Source organism: Mesoplodon densirostris, chromosome 4, assembly GCF_025265405.1.
Source record: "Mesoplodon densirostris isolate mMesDen1 chromosome 4, mMesDen1 primary haplotype, whole genome shotgun sequence".
NCBI lineage: Eukaryota > Metazoa > Chordata > Mammalia > Artiodactyla > Ziphiidae > Mesoplodon > Mesoplodon densirostris.
In genome coordinates, this window is record NC_082664.1 from 80580022 (window position 1) to 80607748 (window position 27727).

Here is a 27727-nt window from a genome sequence, read left to right on the forward strand (position 1 = left end):
TTTTAATGCCCTACAAAAAAACATTATAATCTTCTGACAAAAAAATTTAAAAAGCATTTTGTAGTTGTTGAGCATCATGAATGACATTTTCTTTTAATTTTTGCTTTCTAAACATATTTGATTAGCTATTGTTGAAAGGAGGACTAGACATGGGCAAAATTAGTTAGGGGCTATTTATTTCTAGGTAATAATAGCACAATCACTATGATGAAAAAATGTAAATATCAACAGTAGATTTAAAGAGTTGTGTTTCAAAGTTTTTAAAAAATATTCATTCACTAAATGCAGTTGGTTATTAGCACATTGCTAAATGATTAAAATATACCTAAAAGTAACAATGTTATCTGTCATTCACAAAAGGCCTATAAATCTAATTATCTACAAAAATAAAAATATACCTTCAGAACAAAGTGGCATGGTTTTAAGGCCAAACTTGAGGGAAATAAAATATCACAATTTAGTCTTATATAAATTCAGCCTCTAAATAAATCTAATTTATGTCTTCTGAGCTCAGTTGTCCTTGACACATAGAAAACATATCTCTCTTCAGAAAAAAAACACTTCTTCCTTCTAGTGTATGACTGATCTTTATCCATGTGGGAGAAAGTGATAAAAATAATAGAAGTATTACAGTATTAAGATGAAGGGAGAGGATCTTCATATTGTTTTTTTAAAATAAAATTTATTTATTTATTTATTTTTGGCTGCATTGGATCTTCGTTGCTGTGCACGGGCTTTCTCTAGTTGCTGTGAGTAGGGGCTACTCTTCATTGTGGTGCATGGGCTTCTCATTGTGGTAGCTTCTCTTGTTGTGGAGCACAGGCTCTAGGCACACAGGCTTCAGTAGTTGTGGCACACGGGCTCAGTAGTTGTGCCTCATGGGCTCTAGAGCACGGGCTCAGTAGTTATGGTGCACAGGCTTAGTTGCTCCATGGCATGTGGGATCTTCCCAGAACAGGGCTCGAACCCATGTCCCCTGCATTGGCAGGCAGATTCTTAACTACTATGCCACAAGGGAAGTCCCTTCATATTTTTTAAGTGAGCCATTTCATAACAAGCCGAGGACACAGAAAAGCTCTTTGTCTTTTGAAACATTTGACTTTATGTCCAATGCTCTAAGCCTCTGCATAAGGATCACTTCTGGGTACTGAGGGGACCAAGCAAAAGAGGCCATGGACTGTATGCTAATTAGTTGTTTAGGTCTGAGACAATTAGTAGTTTAGATCTGAGGATCTTCAAGGAATCATTTTCCTTCTTATTGCAGGATCAACCTGAGTAAGACTCTGATAATTGATACTGAAACATAATTATATCATGCAGAGATAAAGTTGTACACAAATATTTATTTACAGAATGCATAAATAACCCCAAGATCCTTCTTTCAATATTTGAATTGGTATTGATCAGTAGTAATTTTTAGCACACTTTTATAATAGTTTAAACTATTTCCCTCATCAGGTCAGTTTCTCTTTTTTTTTTCCAGGTTAGTTTCTTTTTTTTTTTTTTGCGGTATGCAGGCATCTCACTGTTGTGGCCTCTCCCACTGCAGAGCACAGGCTCCGGATGCGCAGGCTCAGCGGCCATGGCTCATGGGCCCAGCCGGCATGTGGGATCCTCCCAGACCAGGGCACGAACCCATGTCCCCTGCATCGGCAGGCGGACTCTCAACCACTTCACCACCAGGGAAGCCCCAGGTTAGTTTCTTGATCTAGAATTCCTGTATGAAAGTTGCCCTAGGAATGGTCATCTATGAAGCATAGAACTCCCCATGAAGGAAATTCTGGTCCTCTTTTATGTTTAAATATGTTCTCTTCACCAGACATTTCTAGGGCGGGACAGGAATTGTTACTCTCAGGTATGCTGCCTTACTTAGCTTTTGGCATTTTTTTTTGCCAAGACACACTCATAACTCCCTTAACAGGAACAATGAAGTGATCAGTTATAGTATCCCACACCTCACTAATGTGTGACTTAAATTTTTTGGCATAAATTTTCAAGCAGTAGTTTCATTTTTTTCCTCTGCTGTTGTTTAAAAAATTGGGGTCAACATTACTTCTTATTCAAGCTAGAGAAAAAAAACAGAAAAGTCTTATCTGCAGAACAATTCACATAGAATCTCTTAATATATTGCCTCTACTTTTGCAACAGACTCAAATAATCAGAGTCTCTACAATGGTTGCAGTGAAGCAAGCAGTGTCCTTAGTATAGAAGCAGTATAATACTGCTTCTATCAGCTGACCTTCCTTCTTTCATATGATAGTGATTGACTAGAACCTGACAAGAGGAAGTTGTGGTTTTATGATGATCATTCTGCAAATATATATTAAACATCTGTCCATCATGGTGGGAAGGACTAACTTACTTTTGGGTATTCAACTCACTGGGTTATTTAAACATCAGTTTACTCTTAACACAAAAGTACAGAGGCTGGGACTTCCCTGGTGGTGCAGTGGTTAAGAAGCTACCTGCCAATGCAGGGGACACAGGTTCGATCCCTGGTCCAGGAAGATCCCACATGCTGCGGAGCAACTAAGCCCACGCACCACAACTACTGAGCCTGCGCTCTAGAGCCTGCAAGCCACAGCTACTGAGCCAGTGTACCACAACTACTGAAGCCCGCACACCTAGAGCTCATGCTCTGCAACAAGAGAAGCCACTGCAATGAGAAGCCCGTGCACCACAACGAAGAGTAGCCTGCACTTGCTGCAACTACAGAAAGCCTGCACGCAGCAACGAAGACCAATGCAGCCAAAAATAAAATAAATAAATTTATTTAAAAAAAAGTACAGAGGCTAACGTGACAAAAGTAGTTTCAAGTTTTAAGATTTATCTCATGAGTCACATTCACTGGCCTAAGCCCATCTTTACATCAAAAAAAATCTGATATACAGAGAGGGGGAAGATGGCAGAACAATAAGACACGGAGATCCCCTTCCTCCCCACAGATACATCAGAAATACATCTACACGTGGAACAACTCCTACAGAACACCTACTGAACGCTGGCAGAAGACCTCAGACCTCCCAAAAGGCAAGAAACTCCCCACGTACCTGGGTAGGGCAAAAGAAAAAAGAATAAACAGATAAAAGAATAGGGACGTGACTTGCACCAGTGGGAGGGAGCTGTGAAGGAGGAAAGGTTTCCACACACTAGAAGCCCCTTCGTGGGCGGAGACTGCGGGTGGTGGGTGGGGGGGGAGCTTCGGGGCCGCGGAGGAGAGCGCAGCCACAGGGGTGCAGAGGGCAAAGTGGAGAGATTCCTGCACAGAGGATCGGAGCCAACCAGCACTCACCAGCCCGAGAGGCCTGTCAGCTCACCCGCCGGGATGGGCAGGGCTGGGAGCTGAGGCTCGGGCTTCCATTGGAGCACAGGGAGAGGACTGGCAGCGTGAACACAGCCTGAAGGGGTTAGTGCACCACGGCTAGCCGGGAGGGAGTCCGGGAAAAAGTCTGGACCTGCCGAAGAGGCAAGAGACTTTTTCTTCCCTTTGTTTCCTGGTGCGCGAGGAGAGGGGATTAAGAGCGCTGCTTAAAGGAGCTCCAGAGATGGGTGCGAGCCGCGGCTAACAGCGCAGACCCCAGAGACATGCATGAGACGCTAAGGCCGCTGCTGCCGCCACCAAGAAGCCAGTGTGCGGGCACAGTTCACTCTCCACACCTCCCTTCCAGGCAGCCTGTGCAGCCTGCCACTGCCAGGGTCCCGGGATCCAGGGACAATGTCCCCAGGAGAACGCATGGTGCGCCTCAGGCTGGTGCAATGTCACACTGGCCTCTGCCGCCGCAGGCTTGCCCCGCATCCGTACCCCTCCCTCCCCCGGCCTGAGTGAGCCAGAGCCCCCAAATCAGCTGCTTCTTTAACCCCGTCCTGTCTGAGCAAAGAACAGACACCCTCAGGCGACCTACACGCAGAGGCGGGGCCAAATCCAAAGCTGAAACCCCAGAGCTGTGAGAATAAAGAAGATAAAGGGAAATCTCTCCCAGCAGCCTCAGGAGCAGCGGATTAAATCTACACAATCAACTTGATGTACCCTGCATCTGTGGAATACCTGAATAGACAATGAATCATCCCAAATTGAGGAGGTGGACTTTGAGAGCAAGATTTATTATTTTTCCCCCTTTCCTCTTTTTGTGAGTGTGTATGTATATGCTTCTGTGTGAGATTTTGTCTGTATAGCTTTGCTTTCACCATTTGTCCTAGGGTTCTATCCGTCCATTTTTGTGGTTGTTTTGTTTTTGTTTTTTACTTAAAAAATTATTTTTTCTTAATAATTATATTTTATTTTAATAACTTTATTTTATTTTACCTTTATTTTCTTTTATCCTCTTTCTTTCTTTCTTTCGTTCTTTCTAATTTTTCTCCCTTTCTTTCTTTCTACTTTTTCTCCCTTTTATTCTGAGCTGTGTGGATGAAAGGCTCTTGGTGCTGCAGCCAGGAGTCAGTGCTGTGCCTCTGAGGTGGGAGAGCCAACTTCAGGACACTGGTCCACAACAGACCTCCCAGCTCCACGTAATATCAAATGGCAAAAATCTCCCAGAGATCTCCATCTCAGCACCAGCACCCAGCTTCACTCAACGACCAGCAAGCTACAGTGCTGGACACCCTATGCCAAACAACTAGCAAGACAGGAAACACAACCCCACCCATTAGGAGAGAAGTTGCCTAAAATCATAAGTCCACAGACACCGCAAAACACACCATCAGACGTGGACCTGTCCACCAGGAAGACAAGATCCAGCCTCATCCACCAGAACACAGGCACTAGTCCCCTCCACCAAGAAGCCTACACAACCCACTGAACCAACTTTAGCCACTGGGGACAGACACCAAAAACAACGGGAACTACGAACCTGCAGCCTGCAAAAAGGGAGACCTGAAACACAGTAAGATAAGCAAAGTGAGAAGACAGAAAAACACACAGCAGAAGAAAGAGCAAGATAAAAAACCACCAGACCTAACAAATGAAGAGGAAATAGGCAGTCTACTTGAAAAACAATTCAGAATAATGATAGTAAAGATGATCCAAACTCTTGGAAATAGAATAGAGAAAATGCAAGAAACATTTAACAAGGATCTAGAAGAAGTAAACATAAAACAAGCAATGGTGAACAACACAATAAATGCAATTAAAAGTACTCTAGAAGGGATCAATAGCAGAATAACTGAGGCAGAAAAACGGATAAGTGACCTGGAAGATAAAATACTGGAAATAACTACTGCAGAGCAGAAGAAAGAAAAAAGAATGAAAAGAACTGAGGTCAGTCTCAGAGGCCTCTGGGACAACATTAAATGCACCAACATTCGAATTATAGGGGTTCCAGAAGAAGAGAAAAAGAAAGGGACTGAGAAAATATTTGAAGAGATTATAGTTGAAAACTTCCCTAATATGGGAAAGGAAATAGTTAATCAAGTCCAGGAAGCACAGAGAGTCACATAAAGGATAAATCCAAGGAGAAACACGCCAAAACACATATTAGTCAAACTGTCAAAAATTAAATACGAAGTAAACATATTAAAAGCAGCAAGGGAAAAACAACAAATAACACACAAGGGAATCCCCACAAGGTTAACAGCTGATCTTTCAGCAGAAACTCTGCAAGCCAGAAGGGACTGGCAGGACATATTTAAAATGATGAAGGAGAAAAACCTACCACCAAGATTACTCTACCCAGCACGGATCTCATTCAGATTTGATAGAGAAATTAAAACCTTTACAGACAAGCAAAAGCTGAGAGTTCAGCACAACCAAACCAGCTTTACAACAAATGCTAAAGGACCTTCTGTAGGCAAGAAACACAAGAGAAGGAAAAGACCTACAATAACAAACCCAAAACAATTAAGAAAATGGGAACAGGAACATACATATCGATAATTACCTGAAATGTAAATGGATTATGTGCTCCCACCAAAAGACACAGACTGGCTGAATGGATACAAAAACAAGACCCATATATATGCTGTGTATAAGAGACCCACTTCAGACCTAGAGACACATACAGACTGAAAGTGAGGGTATGGAAAAAGATATTCCATGCAAATGGAAATCAAAAGAAAGCTGGAGTAACAATTCTCATATCAGAAAAAATAGACTTTAAAATAAAGACTACTAGAAGAGACAAAGAAGGACACTACATAATGATCAAGGGTTCGATCCAAGAAGAAATTATAACAATTGTAAATATTTATGCTCCCAACATAGGAGCACCTCAATACATAAAGCAAATACTAACAGCCATAAAAGGGGAAATCGACAGTAACACATTCATAGTAGGGGACTTTAACACCCCACTTTCACCAATGGAGAGATCATCCAAAGTAAAAATAAATAAGGAAACACAAGCTTTCAATGATACATTATACAAGATGGACTTAATTGATATTTATTAGGACAGTCCATCGAAAAAAAATAGAATACACATTTTCTCAAGTGCTCATGGAATATTCTCCAGGATAGATCATATCTTGGGTCACAAATGAAGCCCTGGTAAATTTTAGAACATTGAAATGGTATCAAGTATCTTTTCTAACCACAACGCTATGAGACTAGATATCAATTACAGGAAAAAAGAAACAATGTAGAAAATACAAACACGTGGAGGCTAAACAATATGCTACTAAACAACTAAGAGATCACTGAAGAAATCAAGGAGGAAATAAAAAAATACCTAGAAACAGATGACAGTGGAGACACGATGACCCAAAACCTATGGCATGCAGCAAAAGCAGTCCTAAGAGGGAAGTTTATAGCAATACAATTCTACCTTAAGAAACAAGAAACATCTCGAATAAACAACCTAACCTTGCACATAAAGCAATTAGAGAAAGAAGAACAAAAAACCCCCAAAGTTAGCAGAAGGAAAGAAATCATAAAGATCAGATATGAAATAAATGAAAAAGAAATGAAGGAAACAATAGCAAAGATCAATAAAACTAATAGCTGGTTCTTTGAGAAGATAAACAAAATTGATAAACCACTAGCGAGACTCATCAAGAAAAAAAGGGAGAAGACTCAAATCAATAGAATTAGAAATGAAAAAGGAGAAGTAACAACTGACACTGCAGAAATACAAAAGATCATGAGAGGTTACTAGAAGCAACTCTATGCCAATAAAATGGACAACCTGGAAGAAATGGACAAATTCTTAGAAATGCACAACCTGCCAAGACTGAATCAGGAAGAAATAGAAAATATGAACAGACCAATTACAAGCACTGAAATTGAAACTGTGATTAAAAATCTTCCAACAAAAAAAAGCCCAGGACCAGATGGCTTCAGAGGCAAACTCTTTCAAACATTTAGAGAACAGCTAACACCTATCCTTCTCAAACTCTTCCAAAATATAGCAGAGGGAGGAACACTCCCAAACTCATTCTACAAGGCCACCGTCACCCTGATACCAAAACCAGACAAGGATGTCACAAAGAAAGAAAACTACAGGCCAATATCACTGATGAACATAGATGCAAAAATCCTCAACAAAATACTAGCAAACAGAATCCAACAGCATATTAAAAGGATCATACACCATGATCAAGTGGGGTTTATTCCAGGAATGCAAGGATTCTTAAATATACACAAATCAATCAATGTGATACACCATATTAACAAATTGAAGGAGAAAAACCATATGATCATCTCAATAGATGCAGAGAAAGCTTTCGACAAAATTCAATACCCATTTATGATAAAAAACCCTGCAGAAAGTAGGGACAGAGGGAACTTTCCTCAACATAATAAAGGCTATATATGACAAACCCACAGACAACATTGTCCTCAATGGTGAAAAACTGAAAGCATTTCCACTAAGATCAGGAACAAGACAAGGTTGCCCACTCTCAGCACTCTTATTAAACATAGTTTCAGAAGTTTTAGCCACAGCAATCAGAAGAAAAGGAAATAAAGGGAATCCAGATCGGAAAAGAAGTAAAGCTGTCACTGTTTGCAGAGGACATGATACTATACATAGAGAATCCTAAAGATGCCACCAGAAAAGTACTAGAGCTAATCAATGAATTTGGTAATGTAGCAGGATACAAAATTAATGCACAGAAATCTCTTGCATTCCTATACAGTAATGATGAAAAATCTGAAAGTGAAATCAAGAAAACACTCCCATTTACTATTGCAACAAAAAGAATAAAATATCTAGGAATAAACCTACCTAAGGAGACAAAAGACCTGTATGCAGAAAATTATAAGACACTGATGAAATAAATTAAAGATGATACAAATAGATGGAGAGATATACCATGTTCTTGCATTGGAAGAATCAATATTGTGAAAATGACTTTACTACCCAAAGCAATTTACAGATTCAATGCAATCCCTATCAAAGTACCAATGGCATTTTTCACAGAACTAGTAGAAAAAATTTCACAATTTGTATGGAAACACAAAAGACCCCGAATAGCCAAAGCAATCTTGAGAATGAAAAACGGAGCTGGAGGAATCAGGCTCCCTCACTTCAGGCTATACTACAAAGCTGCAGGAATCAAGACAGTGTGGTACTGGCACAAAAACAGAGAGATAGATCAACGGAACAGGTTAGAAAGCCCAGAGATAAACCCACGCACATATGGTCACCTTATCTTTGACAAAGGAGGCAGGAATGTACAGTGGAGAAAGGACGGCCTCTTCAACAAGTGGTACTGGGAAAACTGGACAGGGACATGTAAAAATATGAGATTAGATCATTCCCTAACACCATACACAAAAATAAGCTCAAAATGGATTAAAGACCTAAATGTAAGGCCAGAAACTATCAAACTCTTAGAGGAAAACATAGCCAGAACACTTTGTGACATAAATCACAGCAAGATCCTTTTTGACCCACCTCCCAGAGAAATGGAAATAAAAACAAAAATAAACAAATGGGACCTAATGAAACTTCAGATCTTTTGCACAGCAAAGGAAATCATAAACAAGACCAAAAGACAACCCTCAGAATGGGAGAAAATATTTGCAAATGAAGCAACTGACAAAGGATTAATCCCCAAAATTTACAAGCAGCTCATGCAGCTCAATAACAAAAAAACCACCCAATCCAAAAATGGTCAGAAGACCTAAATAGACATTTCTCCAAAGAACATATACAGACTGCCAACAAACACATGAAAGAATGCTCAACATCATTAATCATTAGAGAAATGCAAATCAAAACTACAATGAGATATCATCTCACACTGGTCAGAATGGCCATCATCAAAAAATCTAGAAACAATAAATGCTGGAGAGGGTGTGGAGAAAAGGGAACACTCTTGCACTGCTGGTGGAAATGTGAATTGGTACAGCCACTATGGAGAACAGTATGGAGGTTCCTTTAAAAACTACAAATAGAACTACCATATGACCCAGCAATCCCACTATGGGGCATATGCCCTGAGAAAACCATAATTCAAAATGAGCCATGTGCCAAAATGTTCATTGCAGCTCTATTTACAGTAGCCCGGAGATGGAAACAACCTAAGTGTCCATCATCGGATGAATGGATAAAGAAGATGTGGCACATATATACAATGGAATATTACTCAGCCTTAAAAAGAAACGAAATTGAGCTATTTGTAATGAGGTGGATGCACCTAGAGTCTGTCATACAGAGTGAAGTAAGTCAGAAAGAGAAAGACAAATACCGTATGCTATCACATATGTATGGAATTTAAGAAAAAAATATGAAGAACCTAGGGGTAAGACAGAAATAAAGACACAGACCTACTAGAGAATGGACTTGAGGATATGGGGAGGGGGAAGGGTAAGCTGTGACAAAGTGAGAGAGTGGCATGGACATATATATACTACGAAACGTAAAATAGATAGCTAGTGGGAAGCAGCCGCATAGCACAGGGAGATCAGCTCGGTGCTTTGTGACCACCTAGAGGGGTGGGATAGGGAGGGAGGGAGGGAGGGAGACTCAAGAGGGAAGAGATATGGGAACATATGTATATGTATAACTGATTCACTTTGTTATAAAGCAAAAACTAACACACCACCGTAAAGCAATTTTACTCCAATAAAGATGTAAAAAAAATATACTAAGTATGGATTCTAGATTCTGAAGCCTACGAATTATGAAAAAAATCTGAACTATGGAAAACATAACAACTTTCTAAAATGTTACTATTTACCAGAGACATTTGCACTCAGATCTTTCCTCTAATTAGATCCTTTCTTATGTTCTAGCAGTTCCCCAGTGTTATGTCTGGGAGGAAGCCAATTTCAAGGATCTATTACACAAAGAACTATTTACTGAGACATATGCAATGCTTTTGCTATGAAATAAACAGGAGTTACATGAGTTTAATAAAGGTTTTGAGAGTAAGAAATGAGACTTACTTATCTTTAGCACTCTCACACTATGGAATGCAGTGGCAATACCTTTGCTACTTATTATAGTGCAATTCCTCCCATCGTTTTGGAAACCCATAATATTCTTAATTTAGTCTCACATTCCACCTTTACATATATGCCTTTATATTGTCTTCCAAAAGGTGAAAATCTATTACCTTATATGTTTTTAAAATGATGCACAAGTCTCCTATATTTTACCAGTGGCAGTGTAATTCTCTGTCTGCCAGGTTGCAAACAGTTATTTTGACTCTTTCCCCTACTTCACAAAATTTTGGCAGCTTGTCTTTCACTAATTTCCTCAAATATAGATCCTACTTTAGGTCTTTCATCATCTTACCTCTCCCAGGGAAGTCATTCTCAAACCTTAGTGTGCATATTAAAAAATACACAGTAAACTCATAACATTCAGATTCTTGATCCCAGACTTAGATGACACTCAGCAAGTCTTAGGAAAGGCACAGAAAACTGGATTTTAATAATTCATTTAAATATAATCCATTGCCCAGATTTTGAGAAATTTTATTCTATAGTCTTCTTATCTCTTTTGTGTCTTATAAACCATTTCTAAATAAGAATCCTAAAGGAGCTTCCCTGGTGGTGCAGTGGTTGAGAATCCGCCTGCCGATGCAGGGGACATGGGTTCGTGCTCTGGTCTGGGAAGATCCCACATGCCGCAGAGCGGCTGTGCCCATGAGCCATGGCTCCTGAGCCTGCGCGTCCAGAGCCTGTGCTCCACAACGGGAGAGGCTGCAACAGTGAGAGGCCCGTGTACCGCAAAAAAAAAAAAAAAAAAGAATCCTAAAGATTATATCATGTTTGTTCACCTACTTACGCCTTCAACTATTTATTGAGCACCCAGTGTGTGTTAAGTACTGTTTGAGGTATTGGGTTTATAGTATTGACCAAAACGAACATCACTGACCTCATGGAATTCAGTTTTTGTTTCCCCACATTTAAGAAGGATCCTCTATAACATCATGTTTGATCCAAACTTCCTGAAGCTGATGTTGAAGATCCTAGTTGATCATATCTCATAACTATCATTCAAAAATGATGCTCCACTCTAGTCAGGTTTTTCCTCTTCCTCTTCCTCAGCCTTACTGTCTCCATAGCAACTCAGTCCATTTCTGGCTGTCGGTCCTATTATTCTCCATCAGGAGTATTGTGCAGTGTTGTGGACAGGGCATAGAGATGGGAAAGGAAGTTTCATTCATTCATTCATTCAACACATACTGAGAGCCAAGCACTGTTCTAGATATGAGAGAATTCAGCAGTGAACAAGTGAAGATAAGCATACAAACAAAAAAAAACAAAAAGAAATATCAGATAAATTCCATGCAGGGTATGATGACAGTGACCTAGCAACTACTTTATATTGGGTAAAGAATATATATATATATATATATATATATATATGGTAAAGAATATAGTGACATTTCGGCTGAGAGCTGAATGACAAAGATAAGTGGCCATGCAAAGTTTAGGGATAAAAACATCACAGGCAGAAGGAACAGCTAGTGCTAATAGGGCTTTCAGGTGAAAATGTGGGTTAGAAGATTATAAGGAAGGCCAGTTTGGCCTTCTCCAGTAGGAGAAGATAAAGTGGTAAAGGCTGGGGTCAAAGAGGTTCACATGAGCCAGATGACATAGGGGTAGAAGTAGGGGCCATGATGTGATTTATGTTTCCACAAAGCTCTCTTCTGGTGTTGTGTGGGAACTGGATTGTGGAGAGGCAAGAGAGACCAAATAGGAACTACTGTAGTAGTTCAGGGCTCAGTTGATGACGGTGCTTGGATAGGCAGTAGCACAAATGGACAGAAATGGACAGAGTGGGCATAGGCTCTAGAAGTAGCATCAAGGAGCCTGGGGAGGTATTAGATGTGGTGGTGCAAGGCAGGACTCAAAGAAACTTCCTGGATTTTCTTCACTTGAGTAACTGGCTGGCTGTTCATATCAATTACTGATTCAGAGAAGACTGTAGAGGAGCAGGTTCTGGGTGAGGAGGGTGATAATCAAAAGTCCAAACGGGCTTCCCTGGTGGCGCAGTGGTTGAGAGTCCGCCTGCCGATGCAGGGGACACGGGTTTGTTCCCCGGTCCGGGAAGATCCCACATGCTGTGGAGTGGCTGGGCCAGTGAGCCATGGCGGCTGAGCCTGCACGTCCGGAGCTTGTGCTCCGCAACAGGAGAGGCCACAACAGTGAGAGGCCCGCATACTGCAAAAAAAAAAAAAAAGTCCAAATGGTGGGTGATGTAGCTGAAAAATAGGCTACTGTGGCCAGACTGCAAAAGGCTTATGGTAAGAGCTAAGAAATTTGAACTCTTTCTGAATTGTGACTTAGGAAACATACTATGGCATTGGTGTGTAGGATGGGCTGGAAGGGGTAGAAATCACATGCTGCAGTAGGATTTGGGGAGGGATATAAGAGAGAGTCAAAAGACAAGAATAATCATAAAAGAGCCAAAGAGGGTTAGGAAAAGAGATCAAACAAAATACAGATAGAAAATACAAGTGTTTATTTGAAGATGGAAGGAGTAAGAGTAGAGTAGGATTCACCTTAGAAGGCTCCTTGGTTGGTAGTTTTGAGAAGAGGATGCAGAGGGCAGAAGGCAGAAAGTACAGCGAGCTCCTGGGAGAAGGACTGAGCCTGCTCCAAAGGGCTGTGCTTGGGTCCCACAAACAAATTGGCTTGGAGAAGAACCTGGCTTGAAAGAAGAGAGCTGGCTTTGTGATCTACATTTGGTCATTCCCTCCATTGGTGGCAAGAGAACATGTGTGTTTGTGTGAGAAAAGCAACCTCATCTATATTTTAGTTACCACATATCTTTTCACCATAGAAAAAAATGGCAACCTTTATTACTATTAGGATCATCCAACAGGCTATTGGATAAAACATATATTTGTAGCATTTTCAGAGCTTAAAATATTGTTTCATAAAATGGGAAAATTTTACTCACTTTCATGAGTTCTATTGCAGTGAACAGTGTGTCCTAAATGGATGTTCGTAAAGAGAATCTTTGTCACATCAAGGGAGAAAAACTGTTGCTCTTTATGAGAAAATGTTTCCAGTTTACAATTAATTTTATTTTTCTGACTGAATTTTCTTTCTCCAATATAACAGGCTAAATCAATAAGAACCCTGCATCTATAACTTAGAAAATCTAGACAGGGAAAATTATCAGAGAGAAAGCAAATGATGACGAAAATCGATATGCTTACTTACTCTGTGCTCCCTTATCCTTCATTTTCCACTTGCCTTCACCAAAACCTCACCATTGGAGCTAAATTAATCACTGGGATAAGATTTTTTTTCTAAAGAAACAAATTTTGGCTCATTTGTGTCTATTTTGAAAGCAGCTGCTTCTTTCCTATATGAGCCATTTTCTGAATAAGAGATTTTTTTTTGGTTGACAAGCTGAGGGATTTTGCCTTAGTCAATAGTTGGCATTATCATCAAATAGGAGGCAGATTAGTCACTGCAAATGAATTAATATCTTGCAGAACTGGAGTTATTTATTCCCTGAGTGATAAACTTGGGAACTGTCAATCAGCACACTGAAAGAAGTTGTAAATGAGGTCCATGCATCACTGCTGGGCATCATCCAGGAATGATGGAGGACAGGAGAGCTGTCAGAAGACTGGATTAGTTTGTTTGCTTGCTCCTTCCTTCCTCTTTTTCCTTTCTTCCTTCCCTTCTTAACCTTCCATTCCCCTTCCTCTCTTTCCTTCCTTCCATTCTTCCCATGTATTGATTATCTGTTCTGTACTAAGTGTCAGGGATATCCTTAAGGAGACATGTCCCCCCCCTTTAACAATCTTGTGGGGAAAAGAAGACATCAGACATCATTAGAGTATAATGTATTAAATACAAAAATTAATGTCTATAAAAATGTTTTAAAGTACAGAGAAGGAAGACCTTAACTTGTCCTATAGGGGTTAGGAGGGCCTCACAGAAAAATAAATATGAATTAGCCAGGTGGACAAGGCAGTATTTTAGGGAGAAGAAAAATACATATAAAACCATGGATTTGGGGGAAAATACGATCATAGCTATCACAACAGTCACAAAAACAACTAATATGTGTGATGCACTTACTATGTGCCAGGCACCATGTTATAAGCTTTTCATAAAGTAATGCTTTTAATCTTTACAACCACCCTAAAGGGTAAGTATTATTCCATTTTTCTGATGAGGATATCAGATCCCAGATGGTTAAGAAATTTGTCCCAAAGAAGAACTGGTATGTTTACAGAGTTGCAACTGCTTCAGTGTGTTGGTTTGTGAAGGATGTGGTGGAAAATGTCAAGAGGTGGGGTTCGAAAGATCTCCTGGCGTGTGTGTAATAAACACTAAGCTGTATTACAGAAAAGGGCTCAGGTTCATTCTTAAGCAGAACAAATTTGTCCATCTATTCCTCTGTGCATCTACTCATTTATTAAATATATATACATAAAGGATTTTAAGCAGCACACAGAAATCATACATTGAGTAAAAATGAGAGTGAAAGAAGAGAAAAGATGAGGGAGAGGATATAATGGAGTTAGGAATAAGGCTAGCTGAGCAGACATAGGTGAACCTTGGCAAACACTAGAGCTATTTTACATCTCTGTGTGGACGTTAAAAAACCACCAATTTAGGAGAGAAAGCCGAGCTACCCGCTGAGTGAGCCGAAATTGTACCCACTGGAAAGGCCAGGATATTTCAAAAGAATGATTTTGGAGTCATTTAATCAGATGGACAGATGGGTGATAGAGGCCATAATGTCCTATTTCTTATAGCATAGTGGGTATGATTTTCGTTTGAAAAGAGTTTTTTTTTTTAAAAGGAGATATAACCAGATGCCACCTTCACCAAAACACAATCTTAATAAAGTACTCATGTAATGCCTGCCTTTAATAATTCTACTGCCTGGATATTTTCCAAGATGACTTATTTGTGACATTTATACCAATCCAAATAAATAAGTTAACTTACTGGTTGGCTTGTTATTTTTAAACACCACCTAACAAATACACTAACTTTGGTTTTAGAATGGTTGACATGTAACCTTTCCTTTTGGCAGTGATTAGCTATCAGGGCAGTTGCCTGTTCAGGCTATTCTGAATTTACAAGACTTAAATTGCATTAGCCAAATAGTTTCTGTTATAAGGTAGTTTTAATTGAGTATATCCAGACATGCTTCTAAGATTGTTTAGAAACAAGTTCAAAAGAAGAGGGTAACACAAACTATGAAAACATAAAGTGCTGTGTTAAAAGATCATCCTGAGTAACACTAACTCTTGTGTCAGTAATCTATCTCTGTGTAAATATAGGGATAGGGTGAGGAGAGTGGTATATGTTGAGCTCATATTTCTTGACCCATAACTAATTCCTGTCCACAGAGGCAAGAGTTAATAAAAGCTGCACGTAATCTGAAAGTGCTTCTGCAAGATATCGCATGAAGTGGTAAATGGCAGGATAGTGTGGTGGCTGTTTGTAGCACAATAGCTAAGTTTAAAGGCCTGCGTAACTACGGCCAATAATTGGTCAGGCATGTGGGTTGTGTATGATTTGGGTGAACAGTCCAGCAGTCTAATAAGTGTATGATTTGGGGGAACAGAGGGGATCCTTTGTGAAAATAGAATGAAAGATAGAGTCACACCAGGAGCTATCAACACTATGCCCGAGTCAATAAACATGTAAAACAAGCTATTGAAGAGGACAGATCTCAGTTCTGAAAAGTCATTGAATAGCTTTCAGGGCAAAATGTCTTAACCAGGGCTTTTATTGGTTTATATTTTCAATTGGCTGTACAGGATGAGGCCCTGATTGACAAAAGTTGAGGCAGTTAACTGTCTAGTAAGGTGGTGAGAACTGAGCCTCCTGCCTATCAGTTGAGCCTCTATAAATTTTTTCCCCACTCATTTCATACCTATAACTCTGTCTAGAATTTATCCATATTGTCTAATGAAATCTAATGGCATGGCTCTGGTCCTGTAACAGGTTTTATTAGAACTAAGGTTTTCCTGAGGTAATAAAATTATGTTAAATAAGCTTTAAAAGCTTTTAATTTTACAAGGCCATGGCCTCTTGTTTGGTTTTTGTCATTGTAAGCTTCTCAGCAAATCTTGTCAAGTTAGGTACTAGAAAAGTGAAAAGTAGAATATGCATTTTCTGTTAAATTTTATTTTTCAGGTAAAATTGGTTTTCAAATCTGCCAATTGGTGAAAGGAGATCCACTTCTCTCTCAAGTTACAGAAGCAGAAATTCAACTGGTCCTTATTAATGAAAGATCTTCAGTGAAGGTTGAAAGCCCTTCAGATTAATCACACCAGACTTTGAGCTCCTCTGGCCTCTGTGGTTCCATCATCTGTGCTCATGGCTCACAGGTGTGCAGGACAGCTATGTCCAGGACTAACCGAGGACAAAAATGGTTACTTAACCACCCAGTTGAAATACCCTTTCTATGGAAGGTTAAAAATCCCAGAAAGTCTGTGGGACTGGCTTTTGGAGTATAGCTATGAGTAAACTATTCTCTAGATTTTCCCAATGTATTGTGATTCAATTTATCAGATAAATGAGTTGTTGGAGGACTTTCATTTAAATTGACAAATTTTCCTCCAGTATAAAGTTCCATAGGGACATAGTCTTCATTCTTTACCAGTTTCAGGTTGCCACTAATGTCTAGAGGAACTAAAGGTATTTAGCATCAGGGTGACATATGAGCTACTTTCAAATACTTGTAGAATGTTATATAGAAGTAGTAGTGTACTTTTTCTCCAAAGTCATTTGGGTGGGACAAAATCTTAGTAATCATAGTTGTCCAGTAGACTACTTTGGAGGTTGTGACCCACCTCTACCTCTGGAGATGTTCAATAAAAGTGTGGATGATCATTTGACATGAAAGTCATGTGTCAGATATTTCTTGGACCAGATGGTATGAAAGAGCTCTCCAAACCTGAAAGTTCTAAGAATCTTTAATGAGTATTTAAAAAAATTATTCAAAATTTTTTGTTGTTTTAGCATGAAATCTGAGGAAGAGCTGTTTGCTAGAGGCAAAATGTATGCCTATGTTTTTATACTTCTACGTTTTAAAATTATTGCATTATTTTATCTTTTTTCAGATAGCTCACTGGAAATATATACGGAAATTTCCTAAGAGGCTGAATAGTGATGAAGTTGTAACTGAATTTAGAATTCTCTTCTGGACACAATTCCTTGGGTGATATAGGATCCTAAATTTATTTGTTTTACCTTTGTATTTTGGAAAAATTAAAACTTATAAAAGTTGATAAATTAATATCCTGTGTGCCCATCACCTAGCTGCAAGAATTATTAAGTTACAGGGCAGAATAATGGCCCCCTCAAGATGTCCATGTCCTAAAGCCTGGAACTTGTTGATAGGTTATGTGATAAGCAAGAATTATGGTTACACATGGAATTAAGGTTGCTCATCAGTTGACACTGAGATGGGGGAGATTATCCTGATTCTCCAGGTGGGAACAATCTAATCACATGCATCTTTGTAAGTGCAAGAAGGAGGCACTAGACAGACCCAGATAGATGGCCATGTGAGAAGGTATTGGCTGATGCTGTTGAAGAGAGATGGAGGAATGGGGCCTTGAGCCAAGGAATGTGGCTAGCCTATAAAAGCTGAAAAAGGTAAGGAAACAGATTCTCCCCTAGAGCAGCCTGAAGGATTGGAGGCCTGTCAACACCTTGATTTTAGCCTAGTGAGACCTAATTCAGATTTCTTACCTACAGAACCATAAGACAATAAATTTGTGTTGTTTTAGGCCACTGAGTTTGAGGTAATTTTTTATAGCAGCTATAGAAAACAGATTTCTAAAAAAAAAAGGGAGAGAGAGAGAAAGGCTGTCAAAATGTGAAGGGAATAAAATAATCCTTAAGGTTAACATTAAAAATTTCTTTGAATGTATTTTACAAACCTAGCAAAGAAAGACTGCTTTTATTTGTTGGCTTTGACTACAAAAGGAATGGATATAAATCTGAATATCTATAAAAGAGATTTGAATATATACCAAAGTTTAAATCGATATTTAAATTGCTAATATGATTAGTTTTATTAATCATTTGAATGATTTAAGCCCATTACTCTCATCTTTTGGTGCCATTTTTGTTAAACTACTTATTTCCATTACATAAATTGCAAATTAGATACTCTGGCTTTCTTAAATATATGTATTATGGTATTCTTGATGGTTTTCATTTATATACTATTTAATTTCAGCAAAAAGGCAGATATTGGAGAGATAAAAATTCATTATTTTATAGAAGCTAGTGAAATTGTTTATACTTATTAATATATGGTACTTTCACTAAAACCTACTTAAAATCTATGATCATTTTCTTCAAAATAATTCTCTAAATTCCTATTTATATTCATAGGTTCTTTTTTTCTAAGCCTGATAAAGTATTTAATTTGAATCCAAAAACAAATCAACCAATCACTCAACTAACTCTGCAAACATAAACATAAGTAAAAACAAAAAAATAAACAAAACAAAAAGCATTTAAGTTTATAAGCACTTTTGAAAAGTGATGCAAATGGCTTAAATGAACTTTCTCATATATCTATTTTTTATCTTGCTAATGTTAAAGGACAGAAGATCAATGTCTAGATTTACTGAAGTCATGTATCCTAATGGACCATTTATTTCTTTTATGTTTAGACACTTTCCCCCTCAAAGATATTAGCCATATGATTCACAATCTGCAGTGAGGTTTTACTAAATGTTATTATTGGAAATATATTCAACTGTATGTTTGAGATGTATAGATTATATTCCTTTGGAAAGTTGCAGGAGAAATTCTGTGGTAGCATATACTTGTTTTGAAAGTATAAATTAGAAATACACACTAATAATTTTGAGCATATGGCACAAACTTTAACACACAGACACAACATATGCACATCAAACTCCAAAATCTCAGAAATACATATGCTATTTAACATTCCACTTAATACTTAATACATCATCTCATTCTTCCTAGACACTATGAGAAACTGAAATGTACAAAATTAAGGGTAGTCTCTAAAGCTATTGTGATGTGTAAACCTGGCTAGGCTGTGGTGCCCAGTTATTTGGTTGTTATGAAAATATTTTAGATGTGATTAACATTTACAATCAGTAGACTTTGAATAAAGCAGATTATCCTCCATAATCTGGGTGGGCCTCATCTAACTAGTTGAAGGTCTTAAGAGTAAAGATGGAGGATCCTTGAGGAAAAAGCAATTCTTCCTCAAGACTGCAGCATAGAAACACTGCCCAAGTTTCCCACCTGCTGGGCTGCATTGCAGATTTTGGGCTCAAGGCTGCAACATCAACTCTTCTTTGAGTTTCTAGCCTGCTGGTCTGCCCTATGGATTTTAGACTTCCTAGGCCCCTAAATTGTATAAGTCAGTTCCTTAAAATCTCTGTCTGTCTCTCTATAGGTAGATAGGTAGGTAGGTAGCTAGATAGACAGATAGGTAGATAGACAGACAGATAGATAGATCCATCTCCTATTGGTTCTGTTCCTCTCAGACAAACCCTGCCTAAATAGCTATTATTGCCCAAACACCTTGCAAATAAGACATTAACCTTGATTACTTCTGAAAAAAAGTAATTCTGTACTCTCATTTTGGGTCACTTGCTTTATTTAAATTGATCCAAAATATTTTATTCCTTTTAGCTCAAATTGATAACAAAAACTTTAAAAGCTCAAAAGAACTTCTTTCTACCCAATATTCCTGTCCCTGAGTTTCTTTCTCCACCTCCACCCAACTCCTCACTGCTTTCCTATCCAGTCCATGAATTATCCCTAACACATACTTCATTTTTCTAAAATACAAGATCATTGAAGAACTTTATAGACACTCTAACATAGTTTTTAAATTTTTTGGTTTAAGTCTCTTTTCTGTGACTATCACTACTATGTTCTGGTTTTTAAGTATTCTCCCTGGTGACTGTTTTCTATAAAAAATTTATGTTTAGCCAACAGTTAAAATAATGTGTGCTTGGATAATAGTTGAAATAAGCTCAAAGACTCTGGATCATTTACCATAGGCTGTCTTAAGAAGACTTGCTTTGTCTACCTTAAAATAAGACCCTTTATTGGTGTTTAAGATAAAGCTGTGTCTTCATTTTCTTCTTTAGATTCAGAGTAACTAATTCTGACCAGAACTCTAAAATGAATTGCAAATGATCAGTTAATTCAAGCAATGCAGTCCACATCAGGAGGACTGAGTTCCTTTCTAAGCTGATAAAATATTTCAAAATGCATATTAATATGGGACTTTTTCAAGGTAAAGATACAAAATTCAAAACTACAACAAAATTAGTCTTCTGCTGTTGCTTAAGAGGGATTTAGCCCCTGTGCAATTTATGACTCAGATTATCTTCTTAAACAACGTTACCCAAATAAACCTTCCTTGAAATCAGTGGTACTGGTATTCAAACATTTTTCCTTTACATGGAGTTAACTGTATCCTCTATCATCTGACTGAACCAACTAACGTCATTTCTCTTAAAGACATCAACAGCTCAAGGAAAAAAAAGTTTTCTCTCCAGGGCTTGGGGAGGAATTTTGCTTTGCACTTTAAAATGTTTGCTGTGTTCCAAGAAGATATTAGGATCAGTTGACTGACAACAGGAAAAATTTTCCTGGCAGAGAAGGAAGCCAGAGGAGATTCACATGCAGACAAAATTTTAACTATCAGGCTGTTTGTATCCCCATATCTACTCTAATATGCCAAGCTGGGATAAATCAAATGGGCTCTAAAAATGGTAGATAAAAATGTGATTTCACAATAATTCTGGAGTTTTGCAGAATATTCATCTTAAGCATTTCTTTTTCTCCAAAGAGTTATTTATTACCGGGTAAAGCTATATAGTTATTCCAATATATGCACTACTCTAGGAAAAAAAGAAAAAAAACCTTGAAAACTCTGCATTTTAAAAGTGCTATAAAGATACAACTGAAGATAGAGTTGTAAAGATACAACTAGCTGAAGTGCTAGTGTGAGTTAAAAGAGACTGGGACTCAGAGGTGCCTGAAATTTGTTTGAAACAAGGAGGGAAACCAGGTCAGATGATGTAGTGTAGTACTTGGTGACGTGTCCACTTTCCAGGTGGATACCCCTCTTCAGGCGTGGCTGGGACTGAAGGGTCCTTCCTCAGGGTATGGGGAATGTGTATACACCACTTGTCTCTATCATGAGACCCTCAGGTTTGGTAATCTCTAAGCGAAATGGGAATTGGACTCACAGCATAAATGCAAAGAGGACTAAGGACACATGAAAGCAATGTTGGGGTAAATTCACAAGGCAAATGCTTCAGAGACCTCAGGACAGACTTTCCTAGTCAGCATTTCATAGCAACTTCATAATCATTCAGTTTTCCCTGGTTTCAAAATGTGATCCTTGTGAGGATTAGCAGAACAATAGTTTAATCTAGGCTGTAATTTATATTCTAAAAATCCCTGAAAGAAAGGAGGAAATTCTGATCTCTGAGAGTAAAGGTGGGGCAGACACTGGACAGACTCTTCTCTCCTACTGCTAGACTCTCTTGATCCACTTACCGTTTCCTTATTGCCTTTGGGGACCTAACCTGGGCGCACGCGCGCATGCACACACACACACCCCGCCCTGGTCTAAGACTTCCATATTTGATCTTCTAAGGTAACCATCTTCCCTTTGTTAGTATGAGCCCTGGGCTTTTTTCTTACTATGCTATTTCACAGGCAAAATGAAGGGTATAAAAGAACATTCAAAATGAAGGCACCCAAGGTTGATTCATGGCCTGCTAAACTTGTCTACATTCAACTTTATTTATTTATTTAAAAAATATTTAATAATTATTTGGCTGCACTGGGTCTTTGTTGCGGCACGCGGGATCTTCGTTGAGGCACGTGGGATCTTTACTTGTAGCATGTGGGTCTTCGTTGCAGCATGTGGGATCTAGTTCCCTGACCAGGGATAGAACCTGAGCGCCCTTCATTAGGAGCGTGGAGTCTTAACCACTGGACCACCAGGGAAGTCCCTACATTCAACTTTAAATAAACTTAGACTTAATATATACCTGGTCTAAATATAAATCTTATCACAGCAATACAAGGAGAATGTGATTAAGTCTTACTCTCATTCTTCCTTGAAGAAGGCTCATTTTGAGAACCATTGAAGAACTAATTTAACTTAAATTTGGTATAAACTGGACCAGAAAACTAATAAAGAAACGACAGCAACAAGACAACATAAAAAAGAAAAGCCCCCAAACACTGATAACTCTAACAGACTTATGTAGTTGGAAATTATAGTCTACAGGATTCTATTTTTAAAAGTGTAAACTATTAAGAAAGACTGGAGTCTATTTTATTAATGATAACTTCATGAAGCTGTTAACCTCCTAATGATTTTTTGTGTTAGAAGTTGCCTTAGGGATCTTTAATTTTTTAATTTTAATTTAAAATATTAATTATTTTCTTATTTTGGGGGCCATTACCCCAAAGCCTTACTTTCTATCACCTCCAGTAAGTGCATAGTATTTTATGGGAAAGCTATCTTTTGTTAGATATCTTTTTCATCTACCCTGAAAATTAGGCTTTTCCTGTCTCCTTTCCTCTCAAAAATCCAACTCATTTATTTAAAACCAGTGGCAATAGATAGGAATTTTTCATAATTGTTAATCTGGGCTAGTGGGTCATACTAAGAAACCAAGGGCTTTAGCAATTGAGTTGTTGGTCTAGTTAGAGCCTGACTAGAATTGTTAACATAAATAAAAGCACCGAAGAGAGCTTTTTCTATAATAAAGGTATATTGTTTTTAGTGAATTTGGGTTTGTCCTTTTTCTTTTCTTGGTAAGAACTTCGAATTTTAAGGATTCTGAGGCAAAGATTTTCATTGAGATCTAAGTATAGGGAAATAACCCTGACTTTATGGTTAATTACATCTTAATCTTTCTTCTCTAGGTTATCATTAAAATAATTATTATTCTGATTTTTTTTACTATATGTTTTTTTCTGCAACATAATACACATATAAAGAATAAAACCAAAATCATCTTAATCCCACCTTTATATGGGGATGACCTCTTAACGTTTGGTGAATTTCCTTTCAGCTTCTTGTGTGCATACGTGCATTACCATGTGACTCATCGTAAATTTCATAGCATGGAAGTTCTATGTTTTATATGTTTTACACTCACAGTGAGTTTTGTCTTTTGCTTTCCTAGTGTCCCTTAACTAAACTTCCTCTGTTTGTAAAATACACTGGCCTGTGTTCAGGAAGACTAACAATTGACATTACTCTCCATTAGAGGAGTTAGGAGGTGGACATGCTGCTTGGGATCTGGTTAGCTGATAAAGACCACGCTAGTGTTCTGGGAAGCCAGCTCTTGCTGTGTGCTGTATGGTGGCAGCCCCCTCTAGAAAGCTCAGAACATGCTTTCTTAGAAATATGTGTTCCCTCTTCCTGTCTGCTTGTGACAAATCCCTTCAGTTTGTCAAAATTCTTCTGCCATTTCTCTCTTTGCTGCAATATCGTCCCAAACACTTAACAGTCACTGTCTCTTCACTGGAACACACAGAGGTGAAAAAAGCTTCAGGTTCTAAGGTGACCTTAACCAGCAATCAAAGAACAATTTTATTTATGCCCTATGAAAAGGATAGCTGGAGATATTTCTATCTGTATATCCATCTATCTATGTACTTTTTTGAGGCACAAAACACTTCTCCTAAATAGCTTCATTTTTAAAAATAAGGAATGATTTAAAAACAAATAGCATAATGAAATATTTAAATCCTCTTTGTAATAGTATCTGTGTAATATTTCATAGATGTGTACCCAAATAAAAACAAACAAAGGGACTTCCAGTGGTTAAGACTTTGCCTTCCAGTGCAGGGAGTGCGGGTTTGATCCCCGGTCAGGGAGCTAAGATCCCACGTGCCTTGCGGCCGAAAAAACAAAACATAAAACAGAAGCAATATTGTAACAAATTCAATAAAGACTTTAAGAAAATGGTCCACATTGGGCTTCCCTGGTGGCGCAGTGGTTGAGAGTCCGCCTGCCGTTGCAGGGGACACAGGTTCGTGCCCTGGTCCGGGAAGATCACACATGCCGCAGAGCAGCTGAGCCCGTGCGCCATGGCCGCTGAGCCTGCACGTCCGGAGCCTGTGCTCCACAATGGGAGAGGCCACAACAGTGAGAGGCCCACGTACCACAAAAAAAAAAAAAAAGGTCCACATTAAAAAACCTTAAAAAAAAAAACACCCCAAAACCCAAAACACTTAAAGGAAAACACTAAGATGTATATAAAGGTTAGATGAATGTAATGGCTTATAGTTTTGTGTGTGTGCATCTTTTTACCATTCTTTGCCCTTCTATATCTTCTTTCCCTTTCCTTCCCCCCTCTTTTCCTCTCTTTCCTAGAATAATCACGTTGATTTGCCATATCCCAGAAGTAGCAAGTAATGGTGCTACTGAAGGTGAACTTGAAAGACTTCACAATGTTTGTCATCACAGTGTTTTGGCATTGCTTTGGTCTGCACATTAGTGGTATATTGAGCCTCTAAACTGGCTAGGTTCCTTTGTTTAAAATGGTATTCATTTAGTGAATGTACACCATTACTTTATCAGACAACATGTCACCAAGCAGCTAATCAGACTATCCTGCTGATCTAGCTTAATGTTAGTCTGTTCATAGATGTCTTGGGGGCAGTTGTTGCTAACTCTAGACAAATTAAAGTGGGAATGATGCTCCTGATTATTTTTTTTCCTGAAGGAAACACTGCTTAATGTATATTACATATAGTTGTGTCACATTATTGAATAAATTAAGCTCTAAAATTAAATGTAGTTGAATAGGGATTATTATCACTGTCAAGCAAACATTTATATGGTACTTTGTATATGGCAAGAATTTGATCTAAATGTTTGACATATATTAACCTGTTTCTTCCTCTAATAATTCTATGAATGGGTACAATAGAATCCCTGTTTAATAGATGAGGAAACCGAGGAGCAGAAAGTCATGGAGCTCTTATAGAGAAGAGATGGCATGTCACACCAGGCAGTTTACTTCCAGAGGCTCTTCTCTTAATCCCAATGCTATCCTACCTTATTATATTATCAGTAAATATTTGATCATATTTTAAAAAATATACAGAGTATTATGCTATGCACAAGGAATGTGTAAATAAGGTATTAGTTGTTTCTGTCCTTAGAGGTTTTCAACCTAGTCAGAAAGACAGGGTAAACAATATAAAACTGTAAACAATACCAGGCAATAGAAGCTGTGATAAAGGAATCATTCAGGTGAGTTCTCTAGGATTTTGAAGACGGCCAGGTCACCAAAGGCAGGGGAAATTTGGAAAGACTTCATATATCTGGACTTCTGAGAGGTTTGGACCGAAGATCAAGATACTTTTTATGCTCTATAAAGTTATCCAAAATATGAATAGCTTAAAAATGTCTCTGAAACTCACTAAGACAGATGGACTGAAATAATTTGAATCATCTGTGGGTAGAGTGAGTACTTGATTAAACCCCAGCAGGTAAGTGAGAATTTCTAACTTAAAACAAAGGAACTTAAAACACCATTATTGTGCCATTAATATAGAACTAGAGTGATCAGATAATTCAGAAGATGCTTGTCTTGATGCCTTTAAAAGTGGGACATGCAATGCCTTGGGCTGCAAACAGTCCAGTGTGTCACAGAAGCTTGGGAGTGACAAGACCCTTTAACAGCCCTGAAAAATGAACCACTGCCCAGGAGAACAGCAATCTAGAAACTGACTTGATTTTATACTTCTTTTTTTTTTAAAGCAACTAACATTTCAGTGATCTACAGTACTCCAGGGTTATATTTATCTATTCTTACTATGATGCAATTGTTTCAGAAGAAATAATTAATAGGTAGTTAAATAACAAGACCAATGGCACCTCAGGGTAAATAAGAATATAGGAAATTTTAAATTGTTAGAAATTCTCTATACCTATTCCTGCCATCTCTTTTAAGTTAACAGTAAGATTATTTTATTTTTGTTCCTTTTACCTCACATGCTATAAGACTGTACTATAGTTTGCCTCCCCATTTTAGCTAATTATAATTTATTCTACACATTTCATATTTTCAGCAAACATTATGTATCAGTTTCTTAACATTAATATCTTTTGTAGAATTTGTTTAATTTACATATATGTTAAATATATATTGTCTTTTGTAGAATTTGTTTAACTTACATATAGATTAAATATATCTCATTTGATCCTTGTAATCTGGTATTATTATTTTCTCTCCAGTATTTCTACCATCCATCCAGTTATTCAAAGTTAGAAACTGGAAGTCATTCTTGATTCTTTCCTCTCCCTTCACACTTCATATTTAATCAACATGTGCTCTTGATTATATCTCTTAAATATCTTATAGTGTATACATTTCATAAAGGCTAATTATTTCTCTGGACCCAGAGGCCTATATGGTCCTGCTGAGTCTAGAACCTGGGTCTTCCGATTCCTGGTTCAGCCTCTCTCTGATCTGCTATGATGCTTTTAGAGAAAGGAACTTTGTTTTAATTCTAATCTGTCTCAATATGTAACTGTGTAATAAAATTTTATAAACACAAGCTCCTTGCAAACATTAGAAAAAAGGCACAGAAATACCAACTAGTATTAGTGTATATAAAAGACTATTAATATTACCTATGACACCAAGCTCTGAATTTATTACTCTTATGCTTTACTGAAGAACTTCTTACTGACTATTCACCATGCTTCCCTCTTTTTCCTCCCGTCTCAGAAGAAACCTTGGCCTTCCTTCGGCTCAGGTTAATCTCTCTACCTGTGCACTATGGACCTTAACTGCTTTGCCTCCTCAGGAGTCTTGTTTCAGAAATAATACCCCCTCTTTCCAGTATGTAACATCCCCCCACCCCATTTGCTCTTCCCCTTCAACCTATAAATATCCTTAGGTGTCTTCCAACTTAAGAAATAGAGCAAAACAAATAAAACCAACAAAAACCCTAAACTAAGAAAATATCCTACCCTCCCCCGCCCCCCCTTTCTAGTCATCCTTAACTTTCTCATCTTTAGTCGAGCTACTTCCAGAGCAGACCATTGCATGGGCTCTCTTCACTGCCTGAGCACCATGCACTCCTCAACACACAGTAGCTTCTGCCCTACCATCATAATGATTACCATCACCCTTGTTTTGACAAAGCAAATGAATACTTTTCCGTGACTTAGCTTGCCTTTTATAGGATTTGACACAGTGGACCATTCATTTATTTAAGTTATTCAATTCTTTCTATAGGCCAGGCATTATTCTAAGTGCTAAAGAGACACAATTGTGGGGAAAAAATAAATAGATTTCAGTAACACTGTGTTTTCCTGGTTTTTCTTTCTACTTC

General features: G+C 38.2%; 1 long non-coding RNA gene across 2 annotated transcripts in view; it reads left to right on the forward strand.

Annotated features, from left to right (window-relative positions):
- The window catches only part of LOC132489362 (uncharacterized), a 159841-nt gene extending 142294 nt beyond the window's left edge, over window positions 1-17547 (forward strand). Inside the window, exons 3-4 of one of the 2 annotated variants that reach the window (XR_009531853.1) lie at window positions 16517-16710; window positions 17446-17547. This is a non-coding gene — a long non-coding RNA (uncharacterized LOC132489362). The other variant, XR_009531852.1, reaches the window with a different exon arrangement.
- Window positions 17548-27727: the final 10180 nt, after the last annotated feature.